Raw genomic sequence first — 17304 nt, 5'->3', positions numbered from 1 at the left:
CAATTCAATCAACTTGACAGAGGTGGGAAAGGGGGTGGGTCTATGTTTGAATGACATCTTTTAGACTGCTAAGATCTATACTGGCTATTTTTATTCCACCAAGCTAGCTGAGTTATGCTTTAAATAGACACAGGGTATCCATGTAATATCATTAATCATTAGCAATCACAGAAAAACTTTACAAGGTACTGGAACAATGGCTCAGGGATTAAGAGCACTAGCCGTTCTTCCAAAGGACCAGGGTTTGATTCCCATCACCCATATGGTGACTTAAAATGATCTGTGGGCTGGAGAGATGGCTCAGTGGTTAAGAGCACTGACAGTTCTTCCAGAGGTCCTGAGTTCAATTCCCAGCACCCACATGGTGGCTCACAATCATCTGTAATGAAATCTGATGCCCTCTTCTGGTGTGTCTGAAGACAGCAGCTACAGTGTAATCATAAAAAAAAAAAAAAAAAACCACCACAACAAAAACCCATCAAAAAAAAAAAAAAAAAAAAAAAAAAAAAAAAAAAAAAAAAAAACCAAAAAAAAAAAAAAAAAAAAAAAAAAAAAAAAAAAAAAAAAAAAAACCATCTGTAACTCCAGTCCCTGGGGATCTGACACAATCCTTTGGTCTCTGTGAAAATTCAGGCAAACACTGGTATTTATAAGATAAAAATAATTACAATCTCAATTTTTTATTGTAGAAGATGAACAAAATGAAAACTAACTCCTTGTGTGATAGCAAATACTGTTTAACATCTCCTATGAACTGCTTATCTGAAATAAAGTGAACACATGTTGATTTTTCTTCCAAATCGGTGTATGTGTAAATAACACCCAGGTTAAATATTACCAAGTTAGCAATGTACAAAAGGAGTAGACAGTAACCCCCACCAGTCCAGACTTAGCAATCACTGGTTATTTACAAAGAATGTCTTTACTCTTAGTCCTCTTCTAGTTATTCGATGTGTAGATACTCCATTGGGGGTGGTGTCTTTCTCAAGGCCAATATAGTACACAAAATTTCCCGACATGCTTTCACTGTAGATCAGGGTAACTGTGATCAATCTGCTCTCAGACTAATATGTCGACTATAATAAGTTCAGCATCAAGCTTAAAACACAATCTTTTCAAGGTACAATCTATATTAAAAGCACACTAAAATATATAGTAGCCTAGAAATCTTTTCCAAAGCAGATCACTGAGGCTCATCAGTCTGGCTGTCTCTCAAGCCCTACTCCCCAACATGAACTCAGAGAAGTCCCTGCAGACTCCTTCCTCCTTTCTAGTTAGTCTACATGCACGACTGCCACAGCACACACACACACACACACACACACACACACACACACACACACACACACACACACACACACACACACACCTAAGCAAGCAATGGTATCTTAAGAGAAACTTAAAATGACTTTAAGATTATATTTAGTTTCACAAACTCAACACAAAATCGTTTTTTTTTTTTTTTTTTTTTTTTTTTTTTTTTCCGGAGCCGGGACCGAACCCAGGGCCTTGCGCTTCCCTAGGCAAGCGCTCTACCACTGAGCTAAATCGTTTCTAAGTTAATCCTAGTTATACTGACTGGCCTTAAACAACAAGATGACTGTGTTAAAAATCTGTATGTCTGTCTATACGTCTAGAGTCTGGAGACTATTAGGTAAGGCACCTTTATACTCAATCTAGAGCAAATTGGCTTACTGTATAGGAGAAGAAATGTTGCTGTATTTTTCTAGAAAGATTAAAAAAAAAAAAAAAAACCTGGAGACTGGAGAGATGGCTCAGTGGTTAAGAGCACCGACTGCTCTTCCAGAGGTCCTGAGTTCAATTCCCAGCAACCACATGGTGGCTCACAACCATCTGTAATGGAATCCAATGCCCTTTTCTGGTGTATCTGAAGATAGCCACATATACATTAAATAAATAATTCTTTTAAAAAAAGATAAAACCCCAAATATACTATCCCAAAATGCACATTTTTTTCTTTATCTTGGGCCAAATGAACAAACTAAGTTGATACTTTGTGCCATTGTGGAAAAAAATGCCCACAAGAAAAGGAGGCTGATTTCAAGAAACACTGAAGTCACTTCAAAAACTGTAACTGCCACCCAGACAATCTTTTATGAAATTTGGCTTAGAAATAAACATTTCGAAGAAGAAAGTCACATTCAATCCCTAATTATACGGAACCATCCTAAGCAAAGGACAGAGACTGCACCCAAAGTCTGCCTTGCTGGTCAAAGCAGGCTTTTAAAGAACTTCAGGCTAGCTTAGCCATTTTTCAGAGAGAGCCTCTTTTCCTTCAGAGGACAACAACATATCCTGTCACTAGTGTTTGCTCGCTCTGTCTGTCTGTGTGTATGTTGTATGTATGTATGTTTTTCATCTCCTCTTACTGGAGATATCTTTGGATGTCCAAACATAAACCCTGAACAGCCGTTCTGAACTCTCTCAGCTTGGTGGCTCACCCCCAGGGCCTAAGGACACTATGCAAGACGACGACTGATGATAAACTTTCTCAAGGTCTTCAGAGACCCAGAGTAAGACACAAGATTCCAGCGCAGAGCTATCTCAAGCTTTCGAAGGCTTCTTGTCCCCTTCAAAAAATAATTTAAGCTATTAATAGAGTTAGAAATTAATTTGGGAAACTTAACTATAGATTTGGACATCAAGAAAACACTTGTATCAGCAATTCAGCATAAAACCACCAGGGTAAGGCAAGACAAGATAAGCTTACCGATACATTCTATGAATGTGTTCAACTCAAGCTTTAAGTAATTGCAAGGCTTCCAGGACAGAAAAGATATATGAAAAATGTCCTAAAGATTAAGTAGATGGCTTCACAATTCCTCGGGTCCTAAAGTACCAGGAGAATTCTCACCCAGTATTTATGTACAGTTTCCCTAAATGTTCTGATCTGATTGAGTGTGGTGCTTACAAAGGACCCAAAGAGGACACTAGTTCCCCAAAGAGCTGGAGTTACAGGCAGTTGTGAGCTTCCTGATGTGGGTGCTGGAAACTAAACCCAGATCTTCTAGAAGCAGCAGTCTGTGCCATTTCTCGAGTCCTAAGAACATCCTATGACATACACCACTCTTGACAATTTGTCATTAACACGTGCAAAAGAAAAAAATTGTACAAGAGCAGATACCACAGAACATAGAAGTTGTAGTCATAGATGTAAAAGGGATCTAACTCAGAATTCCGGCAGAAGTGACAGCCATGTGTGGTTCTTAAACTATGACTCAGAACTACTAAAAATCTATTTTGAGGAAAACCAACATGTTTGACAACACTGAAATATACTTCTGGAAGCCAACACATCCATAAATGTGTTTTTAGGAGAAACACAAATTAAAGAAAATATTTTGCAATTATGAACAGACATATGTCAACAGCCTGAAAGAGGTTTTTATAAGTAGAAAAATGCCAATATGCCAAGAGGAAAATGTGGTGCTACACTAAAGTAAAGAGACAACTATCCAGACATAGTGACACATGCCTTTAATTCCAGCACTTGGGAGGCAGAGGCAAGCCAATGTCAAGGTCAGTCTGGTTTACAGGACAAGTTCAAAGACAGCCAAGGTTACACAGAGAAACCCTGTCTCAAATGAAAAGAAAAGAAGGAAAGGAACTGGAAATATAGGTGGGGTACCTAATAACACTTGCAATCATAGAAATGGAAACTTGGGGTTGGGGATTTAGCTCAGTGGTAGAGCGCTTGCCTAGCAAGCGCAAGGCCTTGGGTTTGGTCCCCAGCTCCAAAAAAAAAAAAAAAAAAAAAAAAAAATGGAAACTTAAATGCCAAGATGGCACTTTCACCTATAAAGCTGGCAATGATACTTCCTTTTAAGGGTGGAGTAATTACCTGTGTTAAAAAGAAGATAACACAGGAGCCCGGTTCTGCTCTGCTTAGTTTGACTAGATAGTTTTGGAAACCAAAGTTCAATATTTTTAAAAGAAACTTTTGAGATGGCTCAGAGGTAAGAACACTGACTGCTCTTCCAGAGGTCCCGAGTTCAATTCCCAGCAACTACATGGTGGCTCATAAACCATCTGTAATGGGATCCAATGCCCTCTTCTGGTGTGTCTGAAAACTGCGACAGTGTACTCACATACATAAAATAAATAAATTTTTTTTTTTTTTTTTTTTTTTGGAGCTGAGGACTGAACCCAGGGCCTTGTGCTTGCTAGGCAAGTGCTCTACCACTGAGCTAAATCCCCAACCCCAAAATAAATAAATCTTAAAAAATAAATAAATAAATATAAAGAAAGAAAAAAAGAAAGAAACTGTTGAATCACTAATTGTGATTTCCAAGGACTTTGTCCTAAGGAAACATACCTTGCAGACAAAATTTTAAAAGAGATAAATGTTGTGATAGCATATCTAATTACAGTGACTGCAAATGAAAAGTTCAGCTTGTAAAACAGTGTTAAGTAAATCGCCACATCTATAGAATATAATGTGTAGGGGGGAGGGAAGGGGATGTTTGCCCGGAAACCGGGAAAGGGAATAACACTCGAAATGTATATAAGAAATATTCAAGTTAATAAAAAAAAATAAATAAATAAATAAAAAAGAATATAATGTGTAACACTAAATTAAGATTTTGAAGGCTTTATACAATGGGAGACTTTTCATAATACTTTACATAGAAAAAAAATAGATAGTAGGATTGACTCTTTTTTTTTTTTTTTTTTTTTTTTTTTCTTTTTCTGGGGACCCGAACCAGGGCCTGCGCTTCCTAGGCAAGCGCTCTACCACTGAGCTAAATCCTCAACCCCAACTCTTACCAAACTATATCTACACATCGACTATTCTATCCTGTTGAAGTCGGAGCTCGACATGCTTCCTAAAAACTTAATTCTTCTAACTCAAATTTAGTTTCCAAAAATTCTACATGAAATTTATTCAGAATTTCACAATCCTAGTTAAATACTACAAAAATTATCCTCGAATTCCTAACGGTTAATTAAAAGGTACAGACCTCTCCCAAACACATTGTTTTGTTTTTTTCACATAAATCGAGTTTTAAAAGGGACAGGTGACGGTTGGGGCAGCCATCAGTGATAGCCCAGGTGTTGATATATACAAAACTCTTGGTTCCATCCATAGCAAAAGGGATGAAGGCAAGGGGCAGGGGCAGGGGCAAAGATCGATACAACATTTGAAAACTAAATTCTATGCCAATTTTTTAAACAGGGTAGGAACAGGTTTTCTTGCATAACTTTTCTTAAGGATAACGTTCTCGAGAAATGAAATCTGTGAACAAGGAGTTTAAACACACCCACACAACAGAGTACTGATTGCCCTGAAGGAATTGCTGGAGAGAACGGGAGATGAACTATTTAAATTGATAACCTATTTGTAAAACACTCCTTCTGGAGGTCATATGTTCAGGGAAGCACAACCCCGCCCACCTCTTTTTTGTCCTCCCACAAGTTGTCTCCTGATTCCCTGAATCCACTCTCACCCCCACCCCCACAGCGCTGAGATTTGATACTATGATTGAACTCTGATCACCTGGCAAACATCAAAGCTCTCTTTCCTCCTGTTTTGCCTAAGACTCTGGTTTTAGACAAACAAATACACTGGATTTCCTTTTGTAGAGCACGGACAATTTCAACGTAGTATTTTGCAGAGTGGGTGTCAGGATTGCAAGCTCTGTGTTAAACAATTATTTTTGTCACTTTTACAAGTGAAAAGTGTACAGATAACCCTAGTAAGGATCAAAGACTTCACACAAATTCTAGTCCACTATTGAGTAATCAATAAGGCGACCCTAAACGTGGGTTTTCCCATAGAGCCTCACATAGAGTCTGCAGGGAGTAAAACCCGCATGAGGACCTGGGGAACTGCAGTAATTCCCTTTCTCCCATATTTTCTGCCCTGACTGCTTAAGCTGGGAATGGGCCCCGGCAAGTTGCCCAGCCGGAAGCCTGAGGCTGCCAAGTCCAGAGCCAGGGTCCAGCGCTGGTGGGCGGCTTTCCGCCGTGGTTGCAAACTTGACAGTTCTCCCTTACGCACTGTAAACCCACCGACTCGGTCACTTTCAAGGTGACAGCAACCGCAGCCCGCTGTCCTGCAGGAGCCCCTCGGGCCCCACGTGAGCTCGGCCTCCCCATCCTCCAACTTTAAAACCTCTAGGGCAGCTGCCCCTCCCCACAAAGCCTGTCCGGTTACCGTGAGTGCGTTGCAGTCGCCGCGTCCTAGCTCCTCGTTCTCCCGAGGTCCCCACTGCGGCCGGGATGGGCGGCAGAATGGGATCCACTCCGCACTTGCTCACAGAGCCCGGGAGCCAGCCCTGAGGGAGCCACGGCGTTCCGCGCCCTTGGCGGGTCCCGCCTGGGAGGCGTCTGTACCTAGGGCTCGCAGCTCTACCCCAACCCGCACCAGCAACCGGGCGGCCAGGCGGGAACCGGGAACCCGGAGCCCGGGCGTCCCAGCCTCCCCGCCCCGGGGCCGCCAGGGGGAGGAGCGAAGGCGGGGAATCCAGGGCTAGGTGGCCTCGCCCCTCGCCCGTGGCGGCTCCTAGAGCCCAGACAAAGGCCAGGTGTGGGCCGAAGGGACAGCGCCCCTAAAAACTAACCTGAGAGTTGCGCCGGGTTCCCTGAGGCACGATGACTCCCGCGGAGTCCCACTATGATCGCCCGCCAAGTCCGGCTCCCGGGCGGAACGTCAACATGCCACAAGCCCGGGCGTCCGTCCTGGAGCGCGCTGCACCTGTTGACACGTGTGTCGCGAAGCCACCGCTGCTGACTGCGCACCCGGCCGGCTGTCCCGAGCGACCCCAAACCCCTCAGGTCCCAGTGGGGAAGCTAAGCTCTGCGGAGTACAACTTTGGGGTCCCAGGACCGTCGGACAGAGTAGCCGGAGGGAGGATCAACTCCTCGCTGCCCGAGTTCCCTGTGCTTTGGGCTCCCCGGGAAGGGCAGAAAGCTTTATGGTTGGAAGGTGGGAAAGTCGCGGACTTATCGGGTTTGTAAGGAAGCGGCACTGATTGCTCTCAGTGAGTCCCACCTGCGCTCTATATTGTCCTCAGACTTCCGAGCAGATTATAAGCGAGCACCTATTAAAGATTAAAGAAACCAGCACTCCAACTGTTAGAAGTTCAGATAAAGGGGGTGGGGAGGGGGAGGGGTAGAAGGGAGGAGGGGAGGGGGAGGGGATGAGGAGGGGAGGGGGAGTGAGGACGGGATTGGTGGGCGTGAGGAGGGGTAGTGGGAGAAGCTAGGAAGAGAAGATAAGTCCGACCACTTTAAAGCCAAAGTCCTTGTTCTTGAATCGAACTGAGGACATTTCAGCCTCAACTAAGCATATTTTAATATAAGGTTTTCCTAAAGGTTGATAGTCTGCCTGGGACAGATAAAAAACATTCCTGAACTATTACATGTCAGAGAACCAGAGCTCTACGTTTAATGTATGCATGCCTGTATACATAGATAAAACTACATGGCCTGGGATTGCTGAAAAAGCATCTTCAGTACATTTGTTGGGGCGCGGGGTGGGTGTGGGGGACAGGAGAAGCATTTCAGGGGTTGCCTACACATGAATGCTGGATGAACTAAAAGCTTTGCTGTTTACAGCTTTAAGTGCTTTCACGTGGACAATGATCCGTTCTTTGCTCACAAGGAGACCCTGCTGTAAATAGGTTAGATTACTATCTCTATTATTCGAGTGAGGAAACCGAAGCTCAGAAAAGCCAAGTGACTCGCACATGCTCACACTGTGAGGGAGGGCAAGGCAGGGGCAAACCCAGCAGAGCAGACCCAATTCCCATTTTTTTTCCTTCATAGTCCAGTAGATAACACCTCTTGCTTATCTTTGAAATCCCTGCTGTAATATGATCTCTATCTGTCTGACGTTAGGGAAAAAAATCATGTGACTAATTTTAAAGTGATACAGCATTGAAAAAATCACGGGACAATCCTTCCTTGTGCAAAAGACACCCAACAAAACAAAACAATACCAAAAAAAAAAAAAAAGCCACGGATGTTTTCTCTGGCAAGTCATGAGATAATTATGCTAATTAGCAACATGCCTCCTCCCTGAGAATCCTCCTTGTGTTAAACATATTATTTAAGCCTTTATAAGCCACGTGTGCTCCAGATGATTTGGCCCAATATAATCCACACACAATGCACCCAAATTCCCACCACCACTCCATTCCACTGTGTGACTTAGTTCTATCTATGAACATGAATCGGTTTTACTTTTTATTTCTATAAGATAAATTGAGAAAAGGAAACAAAATTAAAAAAAAACACTATGAAGCAATTGGAGATATTTCACAGTTAGGAAGCAGTCCTAGGGGATGTGAATATTACGTTTTTGTGTGTGTGGAAATCAGAATCTTAGCTTCTATTGCATTCACATAATCAGAAGTGATCTGGGGACATCATCAGAGACTCCGTCCAGGCAAATAGTCATGAAATAAGGCCTACTGGCTTCTCTTCCCCTTTTGGTTCTGGGCATGCAGCCATGTTCCTGGCCTCTGAACTTTAATGCTGACCTGCTACACGGTCCAGGATTAAGGATGAGAGGATGACTCTCCATAACTTTGTGGCCCTAAGTTCTAAAGAAAAGCTAGCATGGCGTTTCCGCTGGGGGAAAATGAAAGTTAAAGACTATATAAAAAAATCGTTGTTTCACTTGGCAAAGTGTCAAAGATTAGAACATTTGATAGCCACCAAGGGTTAGTATATGTGAAGAGGGGCAGCCAGGGTGCAGATGTAAATGTAACTTATAGTGACCTCCGTAGAGGGAAGTCCAAAAGCCTAGCAGAATTACAGATGCACCCATTATATTCATTAAAATCCCACAAATGGGGGTTGGGATTTAGCTCAGTGGTAGTAACTTGCCTAGGAAGCACAAGGCCCTGGGTTCGGTCCCCAGCTCAAAAAAAAAGAACCAAAAAAAAAAATCCCACAAATGAGAGTTTATCTTATGTTACACCATGGAACTTGCACGTGTTTATACCCTTTATAGCTTTATAGCCTTGTTTAAGCCTTGTGTCTAATAACAACATATTAAAAAACAGCATACTGATTGATGAAGAACTCATGAATAAGAAGTTAACTAAAAGTTATGACATAACCATAAAACAAGTCCTGTGAAGACTTGAAAAAGAATGAGACAGATATTTTGCTATTACTAAGTAATCTAAGATACATTGTGTGCATATTTTAAGTGCAAAACAATTATCTACTAGAATGCTGCCATTCCTATTAAGCATATACTTACACTGTATACATATTTTATTCATATAAACAAAATAATATGTAATAATATGTATTTCCAACGTAAACTCCCCAAATAAACTTCCAGAAACTGACATAGCTGGTTATATCTTGAAAGGGGAGTCCAGACACTGAAGGGTCAATTGTGAAGAGAAGTTTTTTTACTTAATGTAATTTCACATGTTTTGCATTTTTTTTTTTTTTTTTGGTTTTTTTTTTCCGGAGCTGGGGACCGAACCCAGGGCCTTGCGCTTCCTAGGCAAGCGCTCTACCACTGAGCTAAATCCCCAACCCCATGTTTTGCATTTTGATCCATATTAATAATAGTAGACATTTTAAAGATGTTTCCCCCACTTGAGATCTGCTGTAAAGAATGACTGTGTTCTTCTATAAATAAGACAAATGATCACATTTCTAGTACCCTAATAAGGGGAAGCAAAAATGTTCAATTGTTGCTTTTTAACTTTGCTTCTTCTCTAGTTCATTTAAATAAAAAGACTTTGTTTTAGTTAGGGTTTTACTGCCGTGAGTAGACACCGTGACCAAGGCAACTCTCATAAGGACAACATTTGACTGGGGCTGGCTTACAGGTTCAGAGGTTCAGTCCATCATCATCAAGGCGGGAGCATGGCAGCATCCAGGCAGGCACGGTGCAGGCAGAGCTGAGAGTTCTACATCTTCATCTGAAGGCTGCTAGCAGAATACTGACTTCCTGGCAGCTAGGGTGAGGGTCTTGAAGCCCACACCCACAGTGACACGCCCACTCCAACAGGGCCACACCTTCTAATAGTGCTAGTCTATTCTAGCCAATTCTTCTAGCCAAGCTAGTGTATATGCTTGGCCAAGCATATACAAAGTCTATGCAATGTGCATAGACTACCCTCAAAGTCTAGCAAATGTGCTGTGATCTTGTTGACAATGGTGAGACTGTAAATTCCTTTGCCTAGCATTGACATCTAGGGTAAGGCTTGAGCCTGCTTTCCCAAGGCCACATTAAATCAGAAGGGGAAAGGAGCCCAGGGTTAATTCTCAAGGGGAAACTCCAGGAGTAGATTTGAGTAGTGAGGAAGTGCTAGCATGGGAATCTCTTGGAGTCCGCTTTACTTTGTTCCAATTCACTCCATTTTTCGTTACTTTCTTAAACTTACTTCCATTACCTTCTGGTTGAGCAGAGATTTGAACATCTCTAAAAGACAAAGAAAGCATATTCTCAAAAACCCCCCATTGAGAAGGATACATTTGTTTAAATAAAACAGGAAAAACAGTAAACAAAATGTTGGGCAACAAATTAAGGTATGCACGAGTCCCAACCAGTTCTTAATTTCCATTTCAACTCTGTCCAGCCCTGGAGGCCAAGAAAAAAATAATCTTTCATTTTTCAGATAAACATTAATAAAGGGGGCATGGCAGGGGAAAATTGGGGCGGGGGAGGGGGGAGACAATGTATTGTGGCCCAGTGGTAGAGCACTTACAGAGTATGAGGCCCTAGGTCCTGAGTTCAATCCCTAGAACATGCACACATGGAGAGAGATAGTTTCCCAGTCAGGAGCCAGGCTCATGTCATCCCTGCCTAAGAGCAGCATTAGAGGATCAGAGTCTGGCTATAAATAGATCTGAACAGGGACAGCAGCTCTTTCACGTAGACTTCAGAAGTTCCGACATGCTCAGAGGAAAATTATCGCATCCCCAAAATGCTTCTGCCTCACTAGTAAACAGTAGCTTTCTATAACACTCTACAAACTTGCCAGTCAGCCATTTCATAGGGGCTGAAGAAATGTTTGTTGTAGAAATTGCCAAAAACCAACCAACCAACCAAAAGCAAAATACCTCCATGTATGTTTGGATTCTATTCTAGTGTTGGTTACCTAGAGAATGTCTAATTTCTTCTTTTTTTTTTTTCCTTTTCTTTTTTCGGAGCTGGGGACCGAACCCAGGGCCTTGCGCTTGCTAGGCAAGCGCTCTACCACTGAGCTAAATCCCCGACCCCGAATGTCTAATTTCTGTGCCTCGAGATAGTAAGCTATATGGTCTGGTATATAAACTGACCAGTCTAAAAAATGTCCTGATTTACTAACAATTCTTAGGTTTCTGCTCACGTATTCTTATTTGGGTTTGCAAAATTAGGCTGGATTCTCTTCTGCATGCTCTAGAATAGTGCCTATCAGAGTCAGGCTTCTCCTGCAAAAGTCTGCCAGTTTGTAAATGAGATATCCCCAGGGAAGGGTTTTGCAGGCTCCTAGCAACAGCAACACTGAGGGAATATGTTTTCTTTTTATCACAATGATCTGAGGCCATCTCAGAATCTCCTTCATGTCCCCCCAACCATGGGTTGCCATTTATAGACCTTATAGAGGGGAAAAGTTTCTCTAACATGATGCCAAAATCATTTTAGTTCATACACAAACAAGTTGTTCTGTAATTCTGCTGTGGGTCTCGTCATATTAGGAAGAAATTATGAAAAATATCGCGCTGCCGGTTTGTTCCGCAAACACTTTGAAAATGTTTACTTTGAGTGCTTAAAATGTCATGACTAAGAAAACAGGGCTCTGTTTAACCCACTCTTGACGATGAGTCATGACTGTGTCACACTGGAGCCTGTTCAGGCTTCCCTACAGTCGGGTGGACTGTTCCTTAAAAAGAGGCTTTATTTTCATTTTCTCTGTACTTTCTGCTTATGACAGATGTTAATAAGAAATCTGTGCTGTTGAAGTCCCATACCTCTGAGATTATTCCCGTCCATCTAAACGTGCTGAATTTGCTCAACATGTAAACATCTTACTTCGTTCCCTTCACCCAAATGTAAGTCCTCAGAGAGCTAAGGGTCGCTTTTGAACTCACTCCTAAACCTTTAAGCCAATGGGTCTCAGCCTTCCTAATGGCGTAACCCTTTAACACAATTTCTCATGTTGTGGTGACCCCCTAACTGTAAAATTATTTTTGTTGCTACTTCATACCTGCAATTTTTCTACTGTTATGAATCATGATGTAAATTTCTACGTTTTCAGGTGGTCTTAGATGGCCCCTGAAACTAGGTCATTGGAACTCCAAGAGGGGTCTCAACCCTTCCCTAAGGCCTATTGCTGGGTCACTGCTCACCTGAAAATAGTATAAGCAACCATGGAGCCCAGTGGGTTCAGTCTTGTTTCTCTGAGGTCGGGTGAGTGTAGGATTAGCCCCTGTACAATGATGGCCCTGAGGATTCATGGCTCTTGATACATTATTGACTCTGAAATCCTCTCCCTATGTAAGTGGTATTCTGTCAGGTGGACCAAAATGCTCTATGTCTCAGTTCCCCGTATAGGAAGAGCCAGAAACAGCCATGAGCAGCAACCAGCCCCTGTGCTGACACCTAGCACTCCTCTAAATTTAATCACTCCTCAACTTGGGCGGGCCGTTCATAACAGAGCCACTGAAAGCATCTATCTTTGTTTCCTCCTATTGTCATGACCAAAGCAACATACAAAGAATTACTTACCGTTAAAGGGAGTAGTCCGTGATCATCATGGCAGGGAATGTGGCAGCAGGCAGACAGGCACAGTGCTGGAGCAGAAGTTGAGAGTTTACATCTGATCCTAGGAAGGAGGTAGAGAGAACTAGACTGGGCCTGGTGAAAGCTTTTGAAATCTCAAAGACCGCCTATGGTGCACCAAGGCCACGCCTCCTAGTCCTTCCCAAATAATTCCACTAACTGGAGACCAACCATTCAAACATATGAGCCTTCTGGGGTCATTCTCATCCAAACCTCCACAACATCATCATTATTTTCTCTGCACATCAATAATGGACTGTGTTTGCCTAATTTAAAATGCAGTGAGCCTACTTTGTGAATTAGTACCAAGCGAGTTATCAGAAAGTAAGTTGATCTTAGCTTTGAGATTCTAGGACACTGGGAAGGCTGGTTGTTAATCCAGAAACTGAACACCACCAAACATTTATCTCTTTTGGAAAAGCATACTTGTGGATATCTTTTTAAATACCTATGAAATTATGACTAATCCCTATTCATTTACAAAACAGTTACCCACCAATCTTACACAGGAGAATCAAATAGAAAGACATTATCACTCTTAAGGACCCACACTAGGTCAAAAGTTTACTTTTGTCACCTGCATATATGGCAGTTGACTTGCTGGCTTAGGTCCTAATTTCTCTTGTATATTCTTTAGCTGTCACGGAATTACCATGAGGGTGAAATACAGGTATTATTAGTATTCTTTTTTGTATTTGTTTTGTATTGTAATGTGCATTAGCTCATGTTTTGAATTACAGATTCATTCACTTTCATTCTCCTTGGTCTACAAGCCTGGGGCTATGGAAAGATTCACATTTATCCAAGACAACATTCCTTGCAGTCTACTAAAGCTGCCAGCCTGCCTCCCCTCATACATTCAGTTTGTGTCCTGATTCAACTGAACAAATAGGTGGCCTCAAAGTCCCTCCACTTACACTTCCTTATCTGTAAAAAAACACTCACTAGTAAAGTGTTTGTGGCACTGAAACTTTGTGTACTATTTGTACTGCAAATGAACCAAAAATAGAAAATAATTTTTTTTCCAACTAGACGGGTAAGTAAATGGATGTCATATTTTCTTCTCATATCTCAGCAGCTGCCTTCTGGTGGCAAGAAACAATTCCATTTCTCTCTTAATAAATCTTTAGTATAAAAGAATTTTCTCTTGATGAAAAAATTACTTTCAGCATAAATACCCAGGGTCATCATCTATCTTAACAGTTTTGGTGTTCCAGGTTACTTCTAGATAGACTTCCATTAAAATGCGTGTACCTTAAAGCAGCCCTTCCAGAGAGGCGGGGTGATCGTTTTCACCCTTGGTAGTTGTAAAATAAAACATTTATATGAAAAACTTCATGAAGCAAACATAGCCTAAGAGATAGGATAGAGTGAAATAAGAAGTAATTATTTTCATCTAGTCTCTAAATGTCCTTGGATATTTTCCCTCATGTCTATAGGGATAATATTCAGTGTCTAATTTATTTATTCATTTATTCGTCAGTTCTGGGAATCAAACCCAGATCCTTACACATGCTAGGCATACTCCCTTCTAGGTTGTAATTTTATGTGGGACTTAGTTTTGGTAATTTTTTGATCATGTTTTTGCTTGTGTGTGTGTGTATGTTTTTTAGTGAGGTATCCACTAAATCCAGCCCAAGCTAGATAGACTGAAACTCATTATATAGCCTAGGCTGCTCTTGAACTCATGAGAATCCTCCTGCTTCGAACACCCACCGTCAGGAATTGCAGGCGTGAGCCACTACACCCAACACTTAGACATTTTTAAGCGGGAAACAAGTTTCCTAGATTTTTGGAAGAAGACAGAATTTGGCATAGCTTTTCTTTACTCCTTTTTGTTGTATGTGTGCAAAGTAAAAACACTGCTCCGCCTCTGGGAATTTCTGCTTCTGTTTGTCCTTGTTACTTTTATCGGGACCTTCCCTTCCCTTTTGTCTCATTGTTTCAGTTTTGTTTAGCGAGCATTCTTCTAGAAGTTTCTTCTAGTGCTTGTCTGAGAGTAGAAATTTGGATGGTTAATTTTGAACAGCCACTGCACCCTCCACCCACTTCACAGCCACTGGAATGTGCAAGGCTTCACTCACTTTGAGCAGAAGACCTCAAGCTTTCTGGTGAGCTTCTCCAGGCTGTTTTGAGATTATGGGCTCTATAAGAGTCCCTTGCTGTCTTGTGCTTTCTACTGGTTGCAGGTATCCAGAGCTCTTGGCTTTCTTCCATCATTTTGAGGATAATTCAGGGTCCACATCATCTAATTATATTACAGATGTCGTCCACAGGCTTTCTATCTTTGGTCCTCTGCCTATGTTGTGGGATAACATGGAGGTTCGGAAACAACAATCCCCGGATACAGATCATTAGCAAATGAAAGATCTTGGCCCCAAATCCCTGTATGATGAGCGCATATAATAGAGTTCAAAATGGTTAGCAGAAACTTGTGTGGATGCTACAAAGAGACAGGAGCTGCAAAGGCAGAAGAGCAGAGAGCAGAAGGCATGCAGCTTTTACTCAAGATCTACCTCGGCACACGCATACTTTGCTGATAGCTTCCTCATATGTTCCTTGGTTTGACTTAAGCTTCTTGATTAAAACTTAAACCTGGGTTTTCTTTTTTTTTTTTTCCGGAGCTGGGGACCGAACCCAGGGCCTTGCGCTTGCTAGGCAAGCACTCTACCACTGAGCTAAATCCCCAACCCCAAACCTGGGTTTTCTTAAGACCTGTGCTTACTTAGCTTGGAGTTTGCTCTCTGTAAAAAGCACAGGACTCTGTTAAAGTGCAACAGACTAGAGCTACTTCAGCACAAGACAGACCAGGAAGTTCTTTCTCTCTCTCTGTCTCTCTGTCTCTCTGTCTCTCTGTCTCTCTCTCTGTCTCTCTCTGTCTCTCTCTCTCTCTCTCTCTCTCTCTCTCTCTCTCTCTCTCTCTCTCTCTCTCTCTCTCTCCTAACTGTTGTTTGGTCTGAACTTTAAAGCTTGTAAAAATCATTTAAAATGGGAAAGAAACATGGGTTAACAAAGAGAACTATGTTTATTAAACTGTAGAAGGAATGCATTTGATGGTAGATGCATTTTGAACTGTAACGAGTTACTGGTTAGACACAGTAAATAGTATCTTCACAAGTATCATGGAATCAGAAGTTCCTTGGTTACAGTTTTAGCTATAAAGGTTAATTATACTAACAAAGATATCAAACCTTCGTTGAGCACCATGCATTTTTGAAGCATTTTATACTTTAAATGTCCAAGTATCCCAAGCAACCTGATTAGGTAATGTTAGACTCATTTAATAAACTATAAAATTGAAACCCACCATAACTGTAACTTCATAAAGTGACACACATTTGTAATCCCATTATTTGAGAACCTTAGTTAGAAATAGCAAGTTCAAGACCAACCTTAGCTATATAGACCTTATTTTGGGGGGCTGGAAAGATGGTTCAGCAGTTAAGAAACCTGACTCCAGAGGTCCTTAGTTCAATTCCCAGCAACCACAATCTGTAATAGGTTCTGATGCCCTCTTCTGGTGTGTCTGAAGGCAGCTACAGTGTATAAATAAATAAATCTTTTAAAAAAAATAGACCTTATTTCAAAAATAAATAAGTGCTTGTCCAAGTTGCTTAGATAATAAATACCAGAATGAGAATTGAAACCCAAGCATTAAATACCAGAGGATAAACTTAACTTGAAACATAGTTTTTTTTTAAATTTTTTTAAGATTTATTTACTTATTATATATAAGTACACTGTAGCTGTCTTCAGACACACCAGAAGAGGGCATCAGATCTCATTAAAGGTGGTTGTGAGCCACCATGTGGTTGCTGGAATTTGAACTCAGGACCTCTGGAAGAGCAGTCAGTGCTCTTAACCACTGAACCATCTCTCCAGCCCAAAACATAGTTTTTATGACAAAATCCTAATGATTAAATTAAACACTACAGAAGTGCAATGTTATGCTCTTTGTTTTAGAAAGACTGAAGACAAAAGGCAGTGTAGCCCAGTAGGTATGACTACACCGTGATTACAGAAGCACTGCACGTAAGATGCAGGACGGATGTATGATGTTGTGCAATGCTCTCTACACTGTTTACATGTTGGCAAAGTCGCCTGATGACCCATACCTCAACACCTGTCCCCATTGGTGCAGTACAGTGTGGCCATGAAGAAATTAACTTCAGTGACAAGAAAATCCTCGTCAGACTTGGTAATGGAAGACAGATGCATTTTCTTGGATAATGAATATGGATTTAGCATATGTGAAAAATAAACAGACCGCAACATTGATCGGGTTTACACAGTATCATCATAGCTTGAACCAACTACAACACAGAAAATGAACACAGGACGAGAGGCAGTCGCTTAAGTTGACTGCCAGATACTTGGCTAGCAGGTCAGAAAACACCAACCTCATAGATGGAAGTGGTCAAACAGTGCGATGAATTCCAGCAGTGGCAAAAACAAAAATCACTTTTTAAACAGAGAGAGAAAATATATTTATACTAGATATGGAGGGAACATGCACTTCAAATCCCAAAGTAGATGGAAGT

The 17304-nt window shown here is 41.5% G+C and overlaps 1 protein-coding gene across 2 annotated transcripts in view; it reads right to left on the bottom strand.

Moving 5' to 3' along the window:
* Positions 1–6667, bottom strand: part of Mtus1 (microtubule associated scaffold protein 1) — a 145278-nt gene extending 138611 nt beyond the window's left edge. The window contains exon 1 of one of the 2 annotated variants that reach the window (XM_032919464.1): positions 6585–6667. The gene's annotated coding sequence lies outside the window, so the exon portion shown is untranslated. Of the gene's footprint in view, positions 1–6178; positions 6457–6584 lie in introns of those variants that run through there. The other variant, XM_032919463.1, reaches the window with a different exon arrangement.
* Between the last annotated feature and the right edge of the window lie 10637 nt (positions 6668–17304).

Source organism: Rattus rattus, chromosome 13, assembly GCF_011064425.1.
Source record: "Rattus rattus isolate New Zealand chromosome 13, Rrattus_CSIRO_v1, whole genome shotgun sequence".
Lineage (NCBI taxonomy): Eukaryota > Metazoa > Chordata > Mammalia > Rodentia > Muridae > Rattus > Rattus rattus.
This window is presented reverse-complemented; position numbering and strand designations above follow the sequence as displayed.